This window comes from Moschus berezovskii, chromosome 6, assembly GCF_049115385.1.
Source record: "Moschus berezovskii isolate FMDL1 chromosome 6, NW_MosBer_1.0, whole genome shotgun sequence".
Classification (NCBI taxonomy): Eukaryota; Metazoa; Chordata; class Mammalia; order Artiodactyla; family Moschidae; genus Moschus; species Moschus berezovskii.
In genome coordinates, this window is record NC_142465.1 from 110171176 (window position 1) to 110194140 (window position 22965).

Here is a 22965-nt window from a genome sequence, read left to right on the forward strand (position 1 = left end):
AGTAAGTTCTGCTGTTTTCATAACTTGTTTAAAAAGAAGAATTACATGTATTTGCACACATAATATTCAACTGAGTAGAATAATGTAACGGCTCACGTAGAGGGTGTGCAAAGCCCTGGAGGTCATCGTTCATGTGTATGTCATCTTCTGCTTTCTGCTTATCACCGTGCTTTGCTCTCTTTTCTCAACATGAGCTCCCATCCCTTCCTCCTCCCACTATTTTACTCCCTATGGTCCTCTTAGGAAAAATAAAAACTTTTTTTTTTTCAGCCTTAGCCACTGCCCTGAATTTAATTGATTTTTGACAAAATTTAATAACGCTTCTTTAAACATCTAACAAGGTGGATTTCCTTCTGTGGGCCCCTTCTGGTTCTTAAGCTTCTCTCCCATGACTGATTCCAAACTTGAGTCTTTGAAAATTGAAACTTGCTTTTCCACTTCAGTGAGAAATTTCTGCTGTGGCTATTACAATCCTATCAGCAGAACCTAGTCCACCAGGAATGGGAACTAATATTGAGGCTCTTGGAGCTACAAGAGCCAGACTGTTCTTGCTCTGCGGGAATGAATTGAATCCACTCAAGGGATCTGTCCCGATGTGAGGGACAAAAGCTTTGCTCATGTTTATTGTACTAAACAATGTTCTCCTAATCCAGTGTGTACCCCACTGCTTCTGCAGACATTAGGCTTTCACACACCTGCCAACAAACTGACTTTCTCTCTTCAGGGGAGCTGTTGGGAGACTTTTAGTTGCGTCCAAGGACCAACCCTCCAGGCTTCCCTGAGGAATATACTCAGAAACCTCCAAAAGAGGCAAGCATGGAGTATGTCATGCCCTCTGAGAGCCCCAGTTCCCACGGTAGGGATTAACACGACTGAGAAAGGTGGTCCAAACTTATCTCTGACCCTAACAGCATCATAAATGACAGCAGCCTCAAACACAGAAGTCCAGCAGGTCAGTTCAAATGTCACTAACCAGAGTTGGCTTGTCATGAATAATCACAGACCCCTCAATCTCTTGGTAGGTAGGGAAAGGGAAACTGACATCGCAGCCAACATGTCTTGCTATCCCTCTATGTCCACACTATAGGACAACTAGGACAGCATGTGACCAGGCACAAGAGAAAGCCACCAGGCTCTAAAGCAGGCTCAGACGGATCCTGGGACATGTTTTCATCATCCGAGTTTCATAATCTAGGCCCCCTGGCATCGAGACCAGTCATAAGAACTAAGGAGCCTTTTGTTTTGAGAGGGTGCCTGTGTTGCAATTGGTCCATATATTCTGCCCAGGGTCTGTGATGCTGCCCTGTAGCCATGAGCCGGTCACAGGAGCCAACAACTCACCTTGTAGCAAAGGAACTGGAAGTACACTGATCCCTAGACCAACTAACACACTACATTCCCTGGACCACTTTCCTGATCTAGACGGCAAAAATTCAGCAACAGGCAAGACCTGGGTGTCAGAGATGAATGTCCTACAGCTTGACTCTCTCTTGGTCAAAGGAAGAATATTTGGCTGGAGGGCATGGCCAATAAAGTTATCCATTTTTTTAAGAAAGGGAAACAGAGACTCATAGAGGTGAAGTGATTTGCCCAAGTACACACTACTGACCTATAGCTAGGCCAGAACTTGGATTGGGATTGTAAGACCTGGCTGGGGACCTAGGGTAGAACACCCCCCTGTTGAGTTGTCTTCCTTGGCACCAGTGAGAGGGAAGAGAAGGCACTCGGGGACCACGTGTCATGCAGGAGGGACCACAGCCTCACTTGGTCCCACGACCCACAGCATGTCAGAGCTCGAAGGAACAAGAGAGACCACCCAGTTTCCCTCCTCAGTCTATAGAGGAGGACATTTCAGGCCCAGAGAGGAAGAGTGACTTGTTCAAGGTCACACAGTGGATTAGTGACAACGTTCAGACTTAGGCCGGCATCACTAGAGCTTGGCACCCTCAGCATCCTGCCCCCTTCCCCATCAGCATGCACTCATCGTGGGCATAGAGCCTGTTACCCTGCCCTGCTTCCACCGCCCTCCCACCCGTCTTGGGAAGAGACATCGCCAGGCTGGAGAAGCCACTTCTTCCTATCTAGTATTTTTAGACACATCCTCTAGGTTTCTCAGTTGTCTGAGGCCATCTCAGTCAAAAAGGGAATTCCACAAGAATCTAGCTCTTTGTACACAGGCATTGTTCTCCCCACCAAATAAAGAGAAGCAGCAAATGCGCCATGAGCAGAGGGGCAACGCCGTGCTGCTGCTCTCTTTCAAACACCCTCAAGTCACTTTACACCCTCCTGTGTAATTCTTGTCTGCGTTCATTCTCCGAATTAAGATTCCAAAGTTCAGGTCTATGTAGCCAGACCCTCATGCTACTCCCCTGCTCAAAAACCTATTACTCGCCACATCTTCAAAATAAACTCATAAATCGTTAACCTGTTAGCCAAGGCCACCTGTGACCCGGTTTAATCCTACCTCTAAGGTCAACTCCCACTCTCTCTTCTCATCAGCCACTCAGTCTAACTCCTAACAGTTCAGACATATGAAAAATAAACACTTTTTGATTCCAAACCTGTTACCTTTCCCCACAGGTCAGAGATGCTGGGGTGTATATCTTTTCTTCCTAAAGGACAGGGTCTTTTCAGTTTATTTTTGTTAATCCCCACCTAGGAGACAGCTCAAGAGGTGACAGGTCTTAATAAAGAGTGAGTGAATGAGTGAGTGTGTGCTTAGGGAAAATTACATTTATCCTCCCCCTGGCACCCCTGGGAAGAGCCAGCTACTACTGTAATGTCTTGAGATTTTCTCAACAGAATATAAACATAAAGCTCAAACAAGATAGCAAGTTGGAGAAAGTGTGACGCTGCTTTATTTTTAGGAATTTTTTTCTTTCTTAAAGAGGCACACTCAAGAAAATACATTGCATTAGGAGTGCAGGAGATGGTATAGATCTTTGCGGTTTGTGTGCACTTTTTTAAGCGGCACTCCTGGCTGGGGAAACAAAGAGCCTCTTTGCCTGTATAATTGTGCTCTCTTCCTTCATTGCTTTAAATAGGCAAGATGTGGTTTGCATTCTTTTCACCGCTAATGTTTGCTTTGTATTCCTGAACAAAAATAATTCACCCATTTCATACGGCTCTCAAAGGTTGATAATTATCCCGTCTCCCTGTGCATTCCACTCATTTGTAACCAGGGTCTCCAGTGTTGCTAACAGAGGCTCCCCCAGTCCCACATCCTCTAGGATAAAGCAGCAGGTGGTGGGTCTAGGTGTGTGAAACCCCAGGCAGCAGCAGCATCCTTTAACCTGACTGGAGAACCCTCAAGCTGGAAGGATTATCTTGTACATACAATTGCTCTGGACAGGAACGTGCACCAACATCCCAGCGTTTAGTATAACGCTCCTCACCGTCACCACTGCAGGGTGATGACAGGTCTTTACAGTGAACGTGTCTTTTTCCTGGTTATGTTCCCCCTTGATCATTGAAGGTGTCCCCTGTAATATAGGTGTTACTCTCTAGAGCACAGTCAAAAATGTTAAATGGCTTGTCCTAGAGCACACGGCTTGGCAGGGCCACGCTTCAAATTTAAATCTGATGCCGTCTCCTTTATGCTGCTGCAAACCTCCACTAGAGTTTATGAAAGTCCAACTGCTTGGCAACGTGGAGAAGAAGCAACTATAACCTTCCTTGATATTGTAACCTAGCTAACAATCTTTGGCCTAGAAAGAATCTTCCAGAAGTCCAAGACAGATAGGTAGACCTGTGTCCCTGCAGATGTGTACTTCCGCCCACTGACCACAACCTTACGTCTCAAGCCAAAAACTAGAAATTCTCAGGGCAACATTGTTAACCTGAGAGGGTTAGGGTTAGGGTTAACCTAACCCTCAGTCATGCATCTCACTTTCAAACCCAGTAGATTCAGGTTTCTGTCTCCATCCTTCCAGATGTCTATGATTTTACCATAACCAAATCCTGAATCCTAGATCGAGCCTTTCTTCTGCTCATTTCACTCCTTGCACACACATCCCTGTGACCTCCACCACCCTCCAGCAGGCACCGATCTCCACCCACACTTGTGCTGTTACGAAGGCTCTCCATGTCTTTTCCGTCCACCTGCTGCTGTGCTACAAGATCTCAGGGGAAAGGACCAGCCCACTCTTCCTAACCGAAGCGTTTCTGTGACTTCACTGGCTTTGACCAGTTCAGTCCAAAGGGACCATGCTTTTGGATGTCGGTGGTAATCAGGGGACCGCTGACCCTCCCCAAGCACTTTAATTCCTTGGCAGTCCTCTCCTCGGCATATCTCTGGCCCTGCCAGCAGTTGTTTGTAGGACTAGTCCTGACACCCATACGGGAGCACATTGATGGGTAAGAATAAATAAAACACCCAGGTCCTTCCTCTGTCTGAAACCTGGACTGCACAGAAGAACACTTCCTGCTCCAAGACAGGAGGGAGGCGATCTCAGAAGAAAGAGAAACTCGTGTCTGCTGAGGACACAATTCTGTCCAATGAGGTTAGGGCAGAGCTGTTGGCATCTTCCGTTAATTCCGTTGGGGCAAGTGAGTGGCAGCTGGCAGTTAGTTCAGAGGTTGCACTGAGGATGCTGGGGTGGAGTTTTAAGTAAACAGTTAGTTGGCCCTTATACATCATGAGCGTAGCTTAAGTGCCCAAGGAAATGGAATAGCAGAAGAAAGGGATGGTCACAAATAATGCCAAAACCTCTTGTTAGTCTTTGGCTTCCATATCTTTCCCCAAAACTGGAGTTCTAGTGTTAAACAGGCCAGCTTCTCCATCACTTCCACCTTCGTTCGTGTAGGGGGTCCAGCCGTAAAGCGATAGCTGAGAAGTGGGAAAGATAAAGGGTTATATTAAAAAAAAAAAAAAAGCTGCTCTGGAGAATCTACAGAAAGCCCTGCTGGAATTCGGTTATGAATTTCTGAATCTGAGCTAGGTTTGTTGGGTCAGTGACTTTGTCAGTTTATTGGCTCAAAAACTGACAGGACAGGAGGTGTTTAATAAATGCTCGTTGGATGGATAAACAGCTACATGAGTATTTACCTGAGCCTGAAAAACTGCTTTAATAGGTGCAAACATAAAGCCCCAGCATCCTCAGGCCCGTACCTGCTGGAAAAATTCCTGCCTGTCGGTCCCTGAAAGAAGTGGGAGAGAAGAAATGAGCCCTGAGCATGGGTAATCCAGGGAGTGTCTGTTCTCTTCTTGCCCTCACTTCCACTGCGGTCCTAGAAATCCCATCAAGACAGCAGCAACAGGAAGTTAAAAAAGAAACCTTCTTTGCTGTGACCTCTTGGAAGTTTCCTAGACACTTGACTTTCTCCCTCCAGCGTGGCCCCATGAACATGGTGATGACAAGCTTTGGCTCTGAAATCAGGGCGCCCTGAGCCTGAGAGTACAGCTGTTCTTATTACTTGATGTCAGACTTTGGTCAAATTACTTAACCTCTCTAAACCTCAATTTCCTCAGTCTGTAAAATGGGGATAATATTGGGTAAAGCACTAAGCAGAATGCCAGGGATATAGTTAGAGCTCAATCAATGTTCCTCATGCCTCCTGCACCTTATTCTGCCATTCCCTTCTTTCTCTCCCTCTCTATCACTTCTAGCCACATTACTGCCTAGGATCAGCCAGAGAGTAGAGCGGTTAGGGAAAAGTAGGTCCTTTGGGAAGCCGGGAAATGACTGGCAAGTTTGAGAGCAAGCATGGCAGCTGTACCAACTGCTTGGTCTTTGGAAGAAAGGCATAATGAGAAACTGGTGATGCCCACAGCCCATGTAGATTGCTAAGAATGACAGAGGTATGTCTTCGTTCATAAAGTAACTGGACCCTTAGAAAGAAGACTAGAATTTTTTGCTCCCAGGATCTCTCAAATGGCACCTGGGTTGCCAAGAGCCTGCTAGTCAATCATTGAAGTCACCCAGCAAGATGGATGTGAGGCAGGTTAAGAGTCCAGTAGATCTGTGAGCCGAGGTAGACTTGGGTCTCAGCTCCGAACCCTTATGGGTAAAATGAAAGGGGCCGTCCCACATATTCACTGAAGTACCTGCATGTTCTAAGACTTACATTTTCGAAGATTCTCTGATAGTCAAGAGATTATCCTAGAAAAGTAAAATACACAAACCTTAACCTCCCAGGGGAGCAGTAGAAATGTTTTCACTGGACATTAACTAGAAAGTGATAAGAGATGGATGAAAGAAAGAAAGTGACGGTAGCCTACCAGTCTCCTCTGTCCATGGGATTTTCCAGGCAAGAGTACTGGAGTGGGTTGCCATTTCCTTCTCCAGGGGATCTTCCCGACCCAGGGATCGAACCCAGGTCTCCTGTACTGCATGTAGACGCTTTACCATCTGAGCCACCAGGGAAGTTAGAGATGGATAGGAATTAAGCAAAGCTGGAGGTCAGAGGACTTGGGCCCTCAAACTCTTTCTCAGCACCAGACGTGGCACCTGGAACTTCCCAGGAGACACCTATAGATTCTGACTTCACCTCTGGTCTGAAGATGCCCCCATTAGTGAGAAAGTGACAGGGAGCCCCAGCTCTGTTCACCCCGTCACTAGCCAGCTTTTTTCCTGAGTTGCAAGGCAGAGGAGGAGACCCCAAGGTCTCCCATCACTGCTGCAGTCACCAGCCAAGGCCCCCCCAATCCTGTGCCCCTATCCGCCAACAGAACCCCGTTAGGCATTACGTATAGCTGCACCCCACGTGCCAAAGCGCTTCCTTCGTCCATGTTTGTCACAAACATGTGCAACGTCGTTTGCACACATTTGCAGGTAGGGTTCAGGAGACCACGAGTCAGTCCACTTATACAAGAGAACACCCAGTGACCACGTCTGAAGTCAAAGAAGGCTTTCAGGAGAGCACAGCAGGTTTTCCATGGGGTGTGAGGTGTGCCTGCCCCTGTGTTAGGCTAGGATGCCCACATGGTATCCCCCACGCCTGCCCTCCCCACAGCAGGCCCAGGAAAGGGGCACTGTCTTTGAACGTTGGCTTGAAGCCACGCCCACTAGGGAAGAAACAAAAGTTTCGCCCAGACAAGTGGGCAGATGAGGAGGGTGATGGAGGTCAGCCAAGAGCTCCAGTCCAGAGCTGGTCACCAAGCACTGAACATTTGGTAACGCTGCCCAAGGTTCTTAGATTTTAGTCAGTCACACCTGGCCCTGGTTTCCAAAGCAAACGTCCCCAGAACAGCTGAGGGAGTGAAAGGTTTCTGACTGAAAGGTGAACGTAGGAAGCGTGGCCCTGGCCGTCAGGTTCTCGGGCCACCCTGACAAACATCTGCCACCTCACACCGTCAATCTTCACACACAGCTAAGGGAAAGAAAAACCCCCAACTAGAAAAGCAAGTGGGTGAGGAGCAACTCCGCGGGGCCAACCATTTTCAAGTGGACACCCTCCGAGCAAGTTGGCAAATAAACCAGGCCTTGACCTTTTCCCAGGAGACGCGGCAAAGTCTCCTGTCGATTGCCCACGCAAGGAGAGGGGTTCGGATGATCACCCCTAGAGGGAGTAACTGGCCACCGACCACAAGGGTGAGTGGGGTGAGACCCAGAGAATGGGAAAGTCACGGAGGCCACCAAAGCCATCAAATGCAGACAAGGAGGCCATTACTCGCCTATCAAGGGGAGGGCCCCACTGCATTAAGAAAGGTCAGGGAGGTGGTCCAAATGGAAGGGCCTTGGGACACAGAGAGTGCACCAGAGGAAGTTCAGTCCCAACTTGGGCTCAAAAAGCAAATGAAAACTCTGTCTTGGGATACTTTGTAGTACAGAGGCCCGGGCACAGCTCTGAACAGATCCCGGAGGGATGGACCTGTGGTGCCTGGTCCCCAGCTAGGGGATGCACCTGCTCTCAAGTTGGGGAAGTTTTTCTTTGACACATACTTTCGTGAAGAGTTAGGAGCCCCAAGCTCCTTGGCTCCTGCATAGCTTTAAAAGTGCCCATCACTCCAGCTGTCTTTTCGTCGCTGCCAACAATGGACAGGCACGCCTCTCTCCTGGCCGTACAGACGTGATAATTATGGGAAAGCAGCTGGATAAATTTGTTAGCAGGCAGCTACATTTTCCAAACAGGAAAACGGAGGTCCAGGTGGGGGGAATAATACATCATTTCAATACTGCTGAATCGGGGTGGGGTGAGGCCAGCTGGAATGATTTCATCAGGGGTCAACAAGCACTCAAATGTGGGCGGTGGGATTACAAGTGATTTTTACTTTCTTTTCTGGATCGTTTTTCTATCTTATTCTTTCCCATGCTGGGGTTCTATATTCTCCAAATTTTTCTACTAGGTGTGGTTTTGAAATCATATATTTGAAAAAAAATGTTGATGCAGCAAGGATGAACTCAAGGTCAAGGTGGCTGTGGAGTTGAGGGTAGAGGGTGCTGCCCCCACCTTCGCCCCCAACTCCACCCAGGAGTTGAGAATTCAGAGCCTGCTGCTGAGTCTGGCACACCCCCCCACCCCATGCCTACCAGAGCCCTCCAGGGTCCATCTAAGTCAGAGGGGCCTGTCTGTGCTCCCCCCACAGAGAGGGTGGCCATGTGGGTCCAGGCTCCAGACACCAGTTCTTATAAAGCTCACTCAGAATCCAGGTGGAGCAGAAACTGCAATGAGCATCTGGCCCTTAGGAGACAACTCCTCTGCAAGATGGATAGAGAGCTCCAGTGCTGGAGGACGGGGTGGGGAAGGCGCCTGGTGCTCTCCCCAGGTCCCTGGGTCCCCAGGATGTTACTTCTCCAGCCTTAGTGTTTCCATGACTGGGATGGTCAGCAGGCCAGGCCCCCAGTCCTGGCCACCCAAGAGAAAGCCTCTGAGTTGAGAGAGCCCACAACTTCTGTTCTGTTGTTCACCTACTATTTCCCTGCGGGAGGGTTTCAATTCTGTCTGTCTGGTAAAACTCCCTTCCCCACACCCACCCACCCCTGGCCTTCTTTCCTCTCTTGTTTGGTCCTTAGTCGACAGGGAGGGAGAGGGTGGACACCGCCAGTATCTCAGTCCCTTGTCATCTGATCTTCACTGTGGTGTGTCCTCCAGGCCCAGATGACTCAACCCTGGAACTGGACCTTCCCAACCGCCCACCTCCAGTCCTCCATGTGTGTGTTCCTTCCGCATTGGGTGGACTCGGAAGCACCGCCCCGGCCCTCTCACAAGGGAAAGACCGGGGAACAACTGGCCAACACAGCAAGTCACTCACCGTGTCAACATTTATGCTCATGCATCCTGGCTTTCCATCTGGTGAAAGACTTTTGCAAGTGGCTTTGGAGACTCTGGGAGTCCCCTGAAATGCTATAGAAAATGATACAGAGTGGATGTGTTGGCACCGGGCTTTTTTTTTTTTTTAACTTGGGAGAGGGATCCATGGTTTCTGTTAGTTTCTGAAAGAAGTCCGTCAACCAGAAGAGCGTGGAGAATGTTTCATCTAACGGCTCCGTCCCCCAACTTAGACAGGGCCATCACCCCAGCAGCCTTGGGTTGTGGCAGGTACGAGGTGGCCACCTCCTAGGGGGTGGGGTGCACAAGACTGCCATAATGGACTTTGACTTGGCCACATAGACTTGTGGTTCCAAGAAAGGAGGCAGGTGCCCTTTATGGGGCTTTTGTGATTCATGGCCGGGAGCCCAGCTCCATAGCTCCGGGGTTCAGTCCTTGCTCAAGCCCCACTTTTCCTCAGCCACGTAGGACTTATTATCCTCATTTTACAGATGAGGAAACAGGCTCAGAGACATTAAAGAACTCCCCCTATGTTACACAGCTAGCAAGAGACAGAACCGGACCTAGAACGGGGACTGTGTGAGGGCTCAAGATCCGTGCCGGTTTCACGGCCTTCTGCAGCCAGGTTCCCACTTCTGAGGCCCCTGATGGGGTGCGGGAGGCCAGAGACATGTCACCTGACCTCTTGGGCATCCAGACCTCCTTACCTGCAGAATGGCCTTCCATCCCTCCGCCCTCTGCTCCCAGCTGCCTGGCTTTTTGTGAAAGGCAGGCAGAAGGACCTAGCCAGCCATCTTCAGTTTAGCGGGTTCAGCTCCACCGCCTCTCCTCTCCCAGCCTCTGCTAACCAAGACCTGGGTAGGAGGTCGAGGCCACCGGCTGGGGATGCCCTCAGCCAGGGCAGAGCCCAAGACCCGGGCCCCCTCACTGCCTCCTCTCTGTCACCTGGGGTGGTGGTTCAGATAGGAGTGAGGCAAGAATCCCTGCTTGCCAGGTGGGAGCTGCTGCCCTAAAGCCCACAGTGGGCAGCTCCCACCTGGCATGCTCAGAAGAACCCTAAGTGTATGGCACGTTGTTCACGGGGGAGGGGTCAATTTCAATTTGGCGAGGGGCTCAGAAGCGGAAGTAAGGGCAGCACCTCGCCCCTCCCCCAGCTCCTCTCACACCCCTTGCCCTGTCTGAGGGCCCTAGTCCTCACGCCGTACCTCTCCCCCAGGCTCGGAGGCCCCTGCCCCACCTGCAGCCTCCCTCCCCCGAAAAACCCACAAAGACAGGCTGGTACATCATCATGGCTAGGTTCTGGGGAGGCACTGGGAGCCAGCATTCCCAGCCCCGCCCCCCCAATGCTCCACCAGGAATGGCTTCCTCTGTGGTCCTTCCCCTCCACTCCAGCCCCCATCACCCCCTCCTCTAAAGAGCTCTCACATAATGTGGTCTTGTCATCAGGATGGGTGATTCACTTCCCATCCAACTTTAAATACTGCCCCCCTCCGCAATGAGTAATCCTGACTCCAAAGGGAGCCTTGCCATCCGCGCAAGTTTCTCTGGTTCCTGCCGCTCCTGTCTTCCCCATATAAGGCCCTGAGAGGTGGGTGGGGGTGGCCTTGGTGAGTGGGCGCCTAGCCCAGGTAGGGGAGGGGCTGATGCGGGTTGGGGTCCAGGGGACTCAGCACGTGGACTAGAGATGGGAGTCCAAGGCTCTAGCCACCCCAATAGTCCTTTCCAGCCCCACCCTTGAAGGGTCTGTGAAGGGCTTTTGTGGGCACATATGAGGACCTCAAATAACATGGGGAGGTGTCCCTGAGGCTCTTTCCCAGCTCTCTGATTACCCCCCACCCCTGGGCTCCCCTCAAGCACATGCCCAGATCTCAAGAGGGCAGCCACCAGGCACCCCTCGCCCGCAGGTCACCATGCTTTGTATCCTGTGACACCACCAAATACCCTGGCCACAGATGCTGGATGTGGGGTTAGTGCGTGAGCCCATGGAGGCCCCCTTGGGCCCAACCAGCAGCCCAGGAGGTACGCTTGCTGGGGCCCCGGCCCCCCTGAGCCCAGTGTGTGCCCCCCCCCAACCTCGTAAGGACTGGGAGGGAACTTAATGAGATGCTGACGGAAGGACAGAGAAACCAGGGCCTCCCCGGGGCAGGCAGGGGCTGCGGGACATGAGACAGATGGCAAATGAGATGCCAGAAGCAGGTAGCTCGCTGGGGGCAAGGAGTGGGGGGTGGGCAAGGGCGGGTGCTGGACCTGCTGCGACCGTCTGGTGCCGCCCTTGGCTGAGAGCTGGATGGGGCCCAGCCCGGCCATTCCCCGGGTATCCTTACAATACACCCCTGTTACTTGAGGTGACCCGAGTCTGTCACTGCTTCTCATACTTCCCAGAAAGCCTGTCGTAGACTTTCCATGAGAAACCCAGGCGACCCTGTGGTCCCAACCCTGAGGCCCATGCTCCACCAGAAGCCAAAAGGCCCTCTTCCCGCTGGGAGGCCAGGTTGAGGGAGGGGGCTTCTGTGAATAAGAGCATCAGGGTACCATGTGCTGGGCCAGCTAGGGACCTGATCACGGGGGCGCTGATGTGAGTCACCCAGGGTCAGGAGGCCTGGAGCAGTCAGGACCTGGGCACCCCGGGAGGGGAGGCTGGTGGGGAGGGTGGTATGTAAACAAGGGGCTTCTGGGCCACACAGTAACCCTTCCTGGTACATCCTCAGACGTGGGTCCTTGGTCACTGCCAGTGGGAACCGCAGGAAGGAACCAGAAAGGCCACCTAGCCCAGCCTCCGGCTCTGGACAAGGGGACTCCAGGCCGGGGCAACTTCCAAGGAGATCACTTGGGATACTACTTCTTGGAGCTCCCTGGTGGGGAAAAGGTACGGAAGACAGGGCTGCAAATAATTTTCAAGTTCCATGTCAGACTTCTAAACTTTCCTGTGCTCTGCAGTTGGCCAGTAAATTATCTTTCTGCAGTGCTTAAGTGAAACCAAGGGGTTTCAGCTCAGCCCCCAACAAAGGCAGGCCCTGCACTTCCTTTCTAAAGAACGTTGCAGGTCACCAGGAAGAGGTCCTCATCCTCACCATCATTAATAACTGGGACTCCATGCCAGCAGCCTGTTTATGGGGAGAAGCCGCGTCTGTCTTCCACGTTCCGCCCCCTGACCTCAGAACAGAGAAAAATGGCTGCAGTTTTCCTGCGGAATACCATTGCGAGGCACAGGAGGTCATAGTGAGGGGTGAGGACAAGGCAGCTCCCTGGAAAACCTTCCAGAAGTTTCTTTTAAGTTTGTCAATGTGCAAGGTCAGTTCAGTCATTCAGTCGTGTCCTGCTCTTCGCAACCCCATGAACTGCAGCACGCCAGGCTTCCCTGTCCATCACCAACTCCCAGAGTCCACCCAAACCCATGTCCATTGAGTCAGTGATGCCATCCAACCATCTCATCCTCTGTCACCCCCTTCTCTTGCCCTCAATCTTTCCCAGCATCAGGGTCTTTTCCAATGAGTCAGATCTTCTCATCAGGTGGTCAAAGTATTGGAGTTTCAGCTTCAACGTCAGTCCTTCCAATGAACACCCAGGACTGATTTCCTTTAGGATGGACTGGTTGGATCTCCTTGCAGTCCAAGGGACTCTCAAGAGTCTTCTCCAACATCTCAGTTCAAAAGCATCAATTCTTCTGCACTCAGCTTTCGTAGCCCAATTCCCACATCCATACATGACCACTGGAAAAACCACAGCCTTGACTAGACGGACCTTTGTTGGCAAAGTAATGTCTCTGCTTTTTAATATGCTGTCTAGGTTGGTCATAACTTTCCTTTCAAGGAGTAAGCGTCTTTTAATTTCACGGCTGCAATCACCATCTGCAGTGATTTTGGAGCCCAGAAAAATAAAGTCAACCACTGTTTCCACTGTTTCCCCATCTATTTGCCATGAAGTGATGGGACCAGATGCCATGATCTTAGTTTTTTGAATGTTGAGCTTCAAGCCAACCTTTTCACTCTCTTCTTTCACTTTCATTAAGAGGCTCTTTAGTTCTTCTTCACTTTCTGCCATAAGGGTGGTGTCATCTGCATATCTGAGGTTATTGATATTTCTCCCGGCAATCTTGATTCCAGCTTGTGCTTCCTCCAGTCCAGCGTTTCTCATGATGTACTCTGCATATAAGTTAAATAAGTAGGGTGGCAATATACAGCCTTGATCTACTCCTTTTCCTATTTGGAACCAGTCTGTTATTCCATGTCCAGTTCTAACTGTTGCTTCCTGAACTGCATACAGATTTCTCAAGAGACAGGTCAGGTGGTCTGGTATTCCCAACTCTTTCAGAATGTTCCACAGTTTATTGTGATCCACACAGTCAAAGGCTTTGGCATAGTCAATAAAGCAGAAATAGATGTTTTTCTGTAATTCTCTTGCTTTTTCAATGATCCAGCGGATGTTGGCAATTTGATCTCTGGTTCCTCTGCCTTTTCTAAAACCAGCTTGAACATCTGGAAGTTCACGGTTCACGTATTGCTGAAACCTGGCTTGGAGAATTTTGAGCATTACTTTAGTATCGTGTGAGATGAGTGCAATTGTGCGGTAGTTTGAGCATTCTTTGGCATTGCCTTTCTTTGGGATTGGAATGAAAACTGACCTTTTCCAGTCCTGTGGCCACTGCTGAGTTTTCCAAATCTGCTGGCATATTGAGTGCAGCACTTTCACAGCATCATCTTTCAGGATTTGAAATGGCTCAACTGGAATTCCATCACCTCCACTAGCTTTGTTCGGGCATAGGGTCTCTTCTCCCGGCCACTGCCCTGACCTCGGACGTGGGGTAGCTCCTCCCGGCTGTGCTTGTGCGCCGTCGCAGCTGCCCATGACGGCTCTATCCAAGAGATAGACTCTTCTCTATCCACCCTGCATACTAGACCAATAATAACTGTTTTCTGAGAGTTGATGGTCTGATAGACCTGCACAGTGCCTCAGCATCCAGATGTTGGGAATTTCTGAGGTCTATGATGATGATGTCCTGTTTGTCCAGGAAACAGGCGAGGGCAGTCTGCACCTCCTTGGTACCTGTACACATAAACCCTGCAGCCTCCGTTACACCGGTTATCTTCTTTGAGAAATACTGAAAGCACCTGGAGTTGATATGGATGAAATCTCATGGGGCCAAGTTGCACATCAGCTACTGCTACCTTGTTGCTGCTGCTGTCTCTGCAAGGCTCGGACCCTGTGCAAGTGGGGCTCCTTATAAAGTGACCACACCGTGATGTGGCCAGTGAAGCCAAACAACCACAGAGTTCCCTGGCTAATCAGCTCGAAGCAGGGCCTGACTGTCAGAACACACAGGGGCCACCAGCAGCCAGCCCCCGCCCCCAACTCCCAGTGCTGCTGGGCCAAAGGAAGCTTACAGACACACGGTCTGTATGTAAGTATAATGACCCACAGTCACCCCACGGGCCCTCAAGCATCATCTTGCAGGTGGACGTCTGTTAGAGGCCCCACGAGTCCTCGAGGACTAAGGGGCGAGAGCTAGGAGGAAGAGCACTGGACTGGGAATCAGAAGACCCGGGTTCTAGGCCTAGTTCCTCCATGAGCAGCTGTGAGACCTTGGGTCTATCCCCCAGCTGGGTCTCAGTCTGCCAGTCCGCAGTCCGAAGGGGATGCATCAGACGACCTCCTGGGGCCCTTCCCTGGCACTTTCCTAGTTCATCATGTAAACAGCTCCTGTTTGCTCAAGACAGACACCTGCAGTGGTCTTGCCTCACCATCAGCAGGAGACGAGGCTGGTGGAGACCAGAAAGCATCCACTGGGGTCCCCAAGCCCCTTCCGGTTCAGCAAGGTCAAAACTAGCTTCATCGTTAATCGAAGGTGCCACGTGCCTTTGCCGCTGTGTTGACATTTGCACTGATGGTGTTGAGTGTGCGGTGGATGCAATAGACACCAGGTCTCAGGGTCAGTCGAACGAAGCAGGACTGGTCGTCGTGGTTGTCACAGGGGACTGGGAAGGGGGATGGGGAGTGAAGGGGGAAAAGCCAATTTCCCTTGGGAATGCCCTTGATGAAGCAGTAAACGTGAATTTCACTCCACTCCTGATACACTTTTTACAATATTCTCTGGGCTGCTGAGGGAGGTACCCAGAAAGCACTCGGGCTGTTCATTGGGGCTAGGGGGGCTGTCGAGAAGAAGCCAAGCCCACAGGGGAGGGGGTTGAATCAGGGGCTGCAGCAGCCGCTTGAAACACAGAACCGTATCTTCACTCGAAAGAACCATCTGTACTCCAATCGTGTAAACGCTGGCATTCGGTAGCCATTTTTTCAAACGTCAGCAAGCCGGTCACTTCTAGGAGAACAATTCATAGTGTTTTTTGGCCAAAATTGGATTTTTTTTACAAAATCGGATCTTTCCAGATGGAAACAGATTTTTCGATAACACAAAGGTCCGTCTAGTCAAGGCTATGGTTTTTCCCGTGGTCATGTATGGATGTGAGAGTTGGACTGTGAAGAAAGCTGATCGCCGAAGAATTGATGCTTTTGAACTGTGGTGCTGGAGAAGACTCTTGAGAGTCCCTTGGACTGCAAGGAGATCCAACCAGTCCATTCTAAAGGAGATCAGTCCTGGGTGTTCATTGGAAGGACTGATGCTAAAGCTGAAACTTCAATACTTTGGCCACCTCATGCGACGAGTTGACTCACTGGAAAAGACTCTGATGCTGGGAAAGGTTGGGGGCGGGAGGAGAAGGGGACGACCGAGAATGAGATGGCTGGATGGCATCACCAACTCTGTGGACATGAGTTTGAGTGAACTCCAGGAGTTGGTGATGGACAGGGAGGCCTGGCGTGCTGTGATTCATGGGGTCGCGGAGAGTCGGACACGACTGAGCCACTGAACTGAACTGAACTGAACTGAATCTGTTGTTGTGATCTTGACAGTTGCCCAGAATTTATAAACTTTTGTAATAAGATGAATATGAACACATGTAATTTCTTTTACAGTGAGATGTGTCAAACTTGAAAAGACCCGTGCAAAAGTTTTAATTATGTGTGATATTTCAAAAATTTCAACATTCATGAAAGGAACCATCCAAAGGTTAAGATAAACAGATGTATTTGGATGCAACAGAATAGAAAAAGTTCATGAACACAGCAGATTCCACGTTACAACTAAGCTTGAAGAAACCACCACACATTGGGGTTTGGGGTAGCACCAAAGAAGACTATATACATAATTATTTTGAAAGCTATTAAAATGTGTCTCCCTTTTCCAACCACATGTCTGTGGACAGCTGAAAGTTCAAGACATACTTCAACCAAAACAACAACCACAGCAGACTGGATGCAGAAGCAGGTGGAAGGATTCAGCTGTCTTCTGTAACTAAAGACATTAAAAAGATTTGCAGATGTAAAACAGTGGTTTTCAACCAGGGTGAGACTGTCCCCTGCCCCACTCCAGGGGACATTAGTTGTCATAGCTGAGAGGTGGTGCTGGGTGGCCCTAGGTGCCCCTAACACCTAGTGGGCATGAACACCAGGGATTTTGCTCAAAGTCCTACAAGTAGGCACAGGAAATCTCCCCCGACCCCCCCTCCCCACACATCACCAAGAATAACCTGGTCCAAGATTTCAATAGTGCCACAGTTTAGAAACCCTGATATAAAATAACACTACCTCCCCTCAAGGTTTTTTGTTTGTTTCAAAAATACTCACATGAGTGTGTAACAGATTTATTATTGTTATGTTTAAGGTAGTATATACATATTTTTTAATTTCAGCTTTCCTTTGTGACACTGGAACCATCAGTAGACATAATCCACATAAACAAAAGCTCTTTGGTGTCCTTAGTGACTTTCAAGATTACAAAGGGGTCCTGAGACCAAAACGTCTGGAGACTCCCCAGACAGGCAGGAGAAGGGTATAGATGACGAAAGGAAAGTTGCTGAGCAGGTCTGCCCCCTGGCCACCACAAAAAGAAGAGCCCTTCCTTGTAGCAGATATGCCCCCAAGCATGGATCATTTCTTCTCGAGGCCAGCTGAGGGGGCGAGCGCCAGAGGAGGGTGAGAGGATCAGCAGAAGAGCGTGTCTGGGCTTGTGGTCGCCAAGGCGGACACAACCAGGACTGACATGCACCCGCTGTTCCCAGAAAGCTCACTGTCTAGAAGGGGAGAGAGACACGAGGGCTTCGACTGCAATTAACACATGGATGGGAAGCAGGGAAACACATGCGCGGGGCTCATGAGATCCGTGGGCAGGAGTCCACAGCTAGGGGTTGGCGGGGGGTGGGGATTGAGGAGTGGAGACAGGGACGGCTCCCCAGGGAAAGTGCTGTCTCGGTTGAGTCTTGAAGGATGAGTAGGAGTTTGGTCTCAGGGCTTGGGAGGAGCCCTACAGAGGAGACAGGGTCCCAGGCATGGGGAACAGCGTGAAGGTTCAGAAGTACCAAACGGCCCAGGGGATTTGGAGAAGGTATGAAAGGGTGTAGAGAAAACAGACGCCTTGCTAGATATGCCCCCTCCAAACAAAATGCAATGCCACCAATAAAACTAACATTTTCAAATCAAAAAAGAACCAAAAAAATAATAACAGAGGAAAGAACAGCTCTGATAACATGCAATTTCTATTTTTAGAAGAGAACAACATTCCGGTGTTCTGATACCAACTACCTATTTGGGAAAACACAAGTGAGACCTCGCTCTCTTGTCCAGACACAGGGTAAGATGCTCGGCGATTCCTTCACCGCCACCCCCCACCCCCGAGCCCCACATGCCCTTCTCTGTCTTTACCCTCTTTCCATCTTGGGTCCAGCAGGGCTTTCTAGAACATTCGCTGTGGGTCAATCAGATCCTGCCAAGAAAGGGCGAGGGAAGCTCATTAGCACAGATGCCCTGGACCTGACTTCCCATCGTTCAGAAAAGGGTCCCCATGGCTCATTCCATCAAAGACACCCACACTTGCTTCTTCCACCAAAGAAGACGATCAAGGTGGTCATGTGTTGATTTCCGAAGCAGTAAGTCAACAGCATCCAGCGCACTGGACCAAAGCACGCTGGGTGGGAGGAGGCTTTACTAGTTGTGTAAAATAAAAGAGGAACGGGGGAGAAGAGCCCATCTCTGCTCACCAACAGCCCCCATCAGAGGCTTGAGCTGGTGGGAAGCACACGCTGTGCTTGCCCCAGGCCCAGGGGAGAGCCTGCCGTCCCCAGCAGTCACTGCTGGCTGCACAAGAAGTCTGTCTGACACGCATCCATGACTGTTTCCAACACAAGTCTGACTGATCTCCCTTGAATTAAAGAGGACTAGCTCCAGCCTGGGGTCTGGGCCCCCCAGAACCCCTCAGAGGGCCACCATTCACAGGCTGGTATGGGTGGCCCACGAGAGTTCAACCAAAATGTTTTCCCAGAACAGCGGACAGCTGAGACCATGTGGCTAGAGTGAGGCTGTGTGGGGGACGGGGGGCTCAGAATGGGGAATGAGGTGCTGGGGACGAGGGCTGGTGGATGATTCTAGGAACAGGAGAAGGAAACGATCAGGACGGGCAGACGCCCCAGAGCAGCCGAGGTGGGCCATTTAGGTCAGCCTGGGGGCAGACAGCAAAGGCTCGGGGGTGAAGTGGTGTGTGATGAGCGAGTCCTTACTCAGGAGCAAACAACTTAACCACGAGGGTCTCACCCCCAGAGGCCTTGCTCGTACACTCCTCTGGCCAGTAGTCCAGGGGTAGACAATTGCTCCTGGACTTTGTGAACATCTATGGGACCAGTGGGCTCTGTGTGTGTTCCTGAGTCGGCGAACTGGGCGGGAAGAGGGTGCCCTGCATCCCAGGATGGCCCGACCCCTCCCAGCATCCCGGGCCAGGACACAGGCCCAGAGTGAAGGCTTATCAGCTGAGTCTCTAAATTCAGGTGGAATCGTACGGGCACCCCCTTTGATGGTACCAGGAGGCAGACGGCTCAGAGGGGAACACCCACATCACAAGTCCCACCGGTGGATGGGCAGCCTGCACACACCGTATAGCACACACCCATCGCTAAAGGGGGCTTCTAGGCTGGCCAGCACTTCACCCACACGAGGCGCCAGTGCCAGAGATTCAGTTCAGTTCAATCAGTCGTGTCCGACTCTTTGCGACCCCATAGACTGCAGCACGCCAGGCTTCCCTGTCCATCACCAACCCCCAGACCATACTCAAACACATGTCCACTGATGCCATCCAACCATCTCATCCTGTCTGCTCTTCCCCTGTCTTCAATCTTTCCCAGCAGCAGGGTCTTTTCCAATGATTTCGGTTCTTCGCATCAGGTGGCCAAAGTATTGGAGTTTCAGCTTCAGCATCAGTCCTTCCAATGAATATTCAGGACTGATTTCCCTTAGAATGGACTGGTTGGATCTCCTTGCAGTGTAAGGGACTCTCAAGAGTCTTCTCCAACAACACAGTTCAAAAGCATCAATTCTTTGGTACTCAGTCCAAACTCTCACGCCCATATATGATTATTGGAAAAACCAAAGCCAGAGGTTAGGTCCGAACAAACAGCCATGCGGGTCAGCTGCTTGGGTGACTTCCTCCTCCCAGCCTGTGAAGCTCATCCAATGAGCCAATGGAACCCATGGGTGCTGCCCTATCACCCTCGAGTAACCCTGGCTTACTCAGGGTATCAGGAGTTAGTGGCTGAAACCCCGTAGCTGCTGTAATGATAACAATAGCTGGAACAGCTAACAGTGCCAGGCGCTGCTCTAAGCACCTCACAAATGTTAACTCAACTGATTGGCATGAGTCGAGAGAGTGTTGTGTCGGCACCTTAAATCCACAAAGTAAAGGTACCTGCCTCTGGTGACTAACAAGAAAGCAAGCAGGTTGTGGCAGGGCCTTGGTACGGCTCCCCCACTCCCCAGGTCTGACGCTGTCTGGATGGCCCCGGGCACCAGAGACAGAGGGTTTCCTTCTTTCTGTGCTTGTCCGGCTTTGATTCAGCAATGGTGACAGTGAGGACGGATACAGGACACCCAGGGGATGCACGTAACTGATTTATCAAGTGCACTCCCTATCAGGTTATCAAACCAGAACTGGGAGGTCTACCCCAGCCCAGAGGTTCCCTCCAGCCCGCACCCCCACAAAATCCCTGCCCTGCTCTACTCCAAGTCCCTCATTCAATCATCATCAATTTATACAGTACAAATGCCCCCTCCCTCTTCTCCTGACCTCCCCTCAAGGGAGCCAGGGGAGCCCCAGGACCATGCCCTTGAGGACCATGTGTTCCCTGGTCTTTTTTCCCCCACGGTCACAGCCAGAGGCAGGGCCGTAGCCGGGACCACCTCAGGGAGCCTATGTGGCAGCTTCCGCACACTTTCGCCCACCCTGTGGAGCCCCCTCACCCTCACCTTTGAAGCAGGCCAGCCCACCGCTGCACGTCCTGTGTCTCCCCATTCACTCTTGCCCCAGGAATTCCAGCAGCGTCCACAGTCTGCCCCGATCATAGCAGCCCAGCTCCTTCCATCAACATGGTGTATTGGCCTGACCTGCGTGCTGGTCCCTTCCCATTGAGGGAGAACTGATCTCTGAATTTCCCCTCTGACCACGACTTCTACTCACTGATCACAAGAAATATCTAGAGGGAACTAAGACCGTAACCAGAAAGACCAGATTTTGCAAAAAGACTACAAGTGGACGACTTTGGAGGAAAGGGGCCCACCTCCCTGGGACTTTGCCCTGCGGCGGGCAGGGGGGTAACTGCCAGAGACCACGGCCCCAAGGCTCTTGTCTGGAGCAGGCATCCTCCTCCTGGCCCCAACCCCCTTGGGGATCAGCGGGCTAAAACAGCATGAGAAGCAAGGCCACAGCACCAAAGGGAGAAACGCCAGTGGGGTGGGGGGCTTGATCACCAGGAGGCAAGGTGTTAGCACCAGAAGGAGAAATGCCTTTCTGATGGGCTGGCAGGGGTGTTACTGTGATCACCAGGAAGGCCAAGAAGGCACCTCACGCAAGAGAAAAGCATTCCCAGCATCTGTGAACAGCACACTCCTGGAGTGACAGGGGAAAATCTTCATAGCACATCTGATAAGAAAGGAAATTAACCCAAATCCTTGTCTGGCTGAGTTCCAGACTCAGGAGGAATGGGACCACGGCCGTCTCATTCCTGGCCACTGCCATAGATGTGTGGCAAAGTCCGAGGACTTTGAGATCACCCTATACCTAACATATTGAAGATATCACAGGTGTGAGAGAGGGAATGGGGGTGGGGCTCCTTGAGTTGGGTTGAGAGAGAAGATGTTTAAGCTGAAACCAGGCGAATTAAAATTATTCCGTTACGAGAAGATTTGGGGGCATGCATTTTGGACCAGTCTCTAAGATAGGAACAAACTTGGGGAAAAGAGACAAAGGCCACTGTGGCCAGGGCGGGCTGGGCATAGGGGAGGAAGTCAGGGCTGACGCTGACAGGGCTGGAGGGGGCCGGGCTGTGTGTGCAGGTCAGGGGACTGAAGGCCAGGGAAAGGGGTCTGGATTTTATCGCAAACCAGATGAACGTCACTTAGAAGGTGGTGGGTGATGTCCTCTCTTCACAGTTAAAGATAACTCGTGTGGTCCATGGAGAAACCCAGAGGAAAGGAGCAGACACGTGAACACCACATAAGAGGCTGTGGGCCACGGCGCTCCGGGCGGGAAATCGGGGTGGGAGACAGACACAGTGCCCGTTTGGGAAATGTCTTAGAGGCAGTCTCGACGAGACTTTATGGTAGATTGCATGTGAGTTGGGGGAGACGGATTCTGAGGGTTTCCCTTGAGCAGCTCTGGCTGGATGGCTGGGCCACTTAGTTAGATGAAGTTGAGGGGAGCGGGGAGCAGGTTTGGGAGTTGTTGTTAAGAACTCTTGCTTTTATAACACAGTCGATCAAAATAGTGGACAACTTTGCCTATCACAGTGGAGTGTTCTTTGCCAGATTAAAATCCAGAACTTCCCAAAGGGAGCCTGAGCATTTGTGTGTGTGTGTGTATATATGTGTGTATTCTCCAAATTATAAAATCATCTCACACAAAAATCTTCACCTTGAGTATATTCTGAAATAAAACTTGATTTCAAATTTTAAAAAATCAATAAATGAAAAAGAAGGCTGGTTTTGGACATGTCGAATTTGAGAATTAATGGCTTGTAAAACGTAACATCTTCGTAGGACCCAGAACCCTCCCCAGAGCTATGGCTTCTTCCCTGAGGTTTTAAGCTCTACGGACCGTCTACAGAGCCCACAGGGTCACAGGTCATCCCTAAAGTCATCAAATGATGGCTTTGTCCTTGGGCCACTCATTCGTTCACCTGTCCCGCAAGTACACACAGGGGCTCCAGGGAGGAGGTCTGCACTTCCTGCGATCTTCATAAGAATCCAAACAGTAAAAGACTTTGGATCCAGAATCTGTCATCTCACTTTTTAAAGATGATCTTTTGTAGCAGATGGAGGCAAGGGAAAGTACAAAAAGGCCCAAGCATGGCTACCAGCCCCCAGGAGAGGGTGCATCCGAGGGGACTCACAGCCGCTCCCAGCCTACCTGGGGATCCCAGCCACAGGGTGGTCCAGATGGGAATGTCTTACCTCCTATCCACCCCAGGAGGGACTGCGCTATTCTCACGGGGTGGTGGAGGGAATAGGTCGGGGTGGGCAGTTGCCCAGGAGCCTTGAACAACATCACCACCAGCTCCCTGTCTCTCCCCCACCAGCACAGCCTTCTGGAAGGCAGGCTCCGAAAAGTCACTTTCCTCTTTGCCTTTGGTTTTGTTTTCTTTTTCATTTTCACTGTTGTATTTCTGC